Source organism: Penaeus chinensis, chromosome 35 (assembly GCF_019202785.1).
Source record: "Penaeus chinensis breed Huanghai No. 1 chromosome 35, ASM1920278v2, whole genome shotgun sequence".
Lineage (NCBI taxonomy): Eukaryota > Metazoa > Arthropoda > Malacostraca > Decapoda > Penaeidae > Penaeus > Penaeus chinensis.
In genome coordinates, this window is record NC_061853.1 from 11,790,293 (window position 1) to 11,792,792 (window position 2,500).

Here is a 2,500-nt window from a genome sequence, read left to right on the forward strand (position 1 = left end):
ATATTCGCCGCCACCACCGCTGTTTTATTAGAAAACAGGGAAAACAAATCTCCTCCAAGTGAATTAATTATTTTAATAATATTAAAATCACAATTCCTGTAATGAAGGGATTGAGTAAACTAAAGTTAAAGTTTTATATAATTTACTATTTTTAATTTTACAATATAATTACAGTAAATCTATATCAAAATAGAACGTTCTATAATAATAAACTCTATAATAATAACTGACAAACCCTATGTATGTATATATACATACATACATACATATATATGTATGTATATATATATGTATATATATATATATATACATATATATGTATATATATATATATGTTTATATATTCAAATATATATATATATATATATACATATATATACACATATATATATACATATATACATATTTTTGTATATATATAAATGTATATAAATATATTTAAATATATATATATATTTGCATATACAAATATGCATATATATACATATAAGTGTATATAAATATATATGTATATATGTATATATATGTATATATGTATGCATATATATGTATATAAACACACATACATATATACATATATATTTGTATGTATGTGTATGTGTATATATACATATATATACATACGGATCTATATGTATATATGTATAAATTTAACTATATATATATATTTTTTTTTTTTATATACAGCCATTCATTCCACTGCAGGACATAGGCCTCTCTCAATTCACTATTGAGAGGTTATATGGCGGTGTCACCCTTGCCTGATTGGATGCCCTTCCTAATCCATTGCGGTTTGGCGTGCTAACACTTGTGCCACGGCGGTGACTTCCCCTACGACACCTGCGTTTTTGCTTCTCAAAGCGATATGTCGTTTTCTCGGGCTCGAACTAGCAGTCAGAGCCAGAGGGGTCGGCGGTGAGAAGTTGCAATTGTCGCCTGGAGGTTACTGCTGTGGCTGGGCACCACGGAGGGTAAGGACTATGCTCAGCCGAGTCAGCACCAGCTGACACACGTTAGCGAGTCGGCATTAGTCGGCAGAGGCCGGGCTCCCCTCATGGGTATAGCCCGGGCGTGGCTCAGCTTCGCATATCGGACTTATCCATAGTCTTAACTATATATATATATATATATATATATATATATATATATATATATATATTTGTATACATAGATATGTATATATAGATATATATACATATATATGCACATATATATGTATATATGTATATATATGTGTAAATATACATATATGTATATACAGATATATATGTGTATATGTATATATATATATATATATATATGTTTATATACATATATGTGTGTTTGTGTGTGTGTGTTTGTGTGTGTACGTATGTATATATATATATATATATATATATATATATATATATATATATATATATATATGTATATATACATGTATACACACATACATACATATGTGTTTATACACACACACACGTATATAAGCGTGTGCGTGTGCATGTTAAGAATCATCAACAATAATTACCTAAACAACTACTCCTCTGGGGAAGGATCATTGGTCAGCCACACTAGTATAAAGACCTAGTCAACTACATGATGTCAACATGGTGTCAAAAACCGCATTGGCGACGGCACGAATAAAAAAAATCGAAGGTTACCATCAGTATATATATATCTGTGTTCACATACACACACAATATATATATATATATATATATATATATATATATATATATATATATATATATGTATATATATACATATATATAATCATGTGTGTGATGTGTGTGTGTGTGTATATATATATATATGTATTTGTCCAGGGCAGGACGTTAAACTGCACCCTAAAGTTCAAGTATAGTACCCTATGAGTTATACTTTGCTTGTGTAAATATGTATAACAATCCTCCCTGACCTAGCCTCGAATCGAGGCCGTTTTACTTTTTTTATTTTTACTTTTTTATACATTCCTCTTTAATTGCACTTACTTCTCTTTTCTTCAATTTTCAGTATGGCCAGTGACATTTGCTTCTTGCCGTGGAAAGTTCATCCTACTTCAAAATCTGTCCCGTCCGGGCATCTCGGGAATGCCTTTTATATTCATTGGGATTCAGACTTGGTTTGGGCTGTTTTTGAGAAAAAGTTGGCAACGGCGCTGGGTATCGCCGTGATACCGAATGAAGGGAGTGAAAACATATTCCACAAACTCGACTTCTGCTGGACCACGGCCTGCTCCGGAATGGTAGGACCTTGTCCCGAAACATCGTGGTACGTTGAATCAGGCTGCACGGAAGGGACGCTATATGTGGGAGTTGTGTAGGACTATACTGGGGCCTCATATCCGGTAGACGGAGTGAAGGAATTCCCTGGAGGAGGGACAGGGTAACTGGGGGGGTTGTATAAAGTAACATCGTACATGCAGACGTTCCCCTGGGAAGGGGTAGCGGATGGAGGCGCTTGGATGGGTTCTTCGCATTGGGGAAGATTTTTGGTAACTGGAGTAAACTGAGTTACC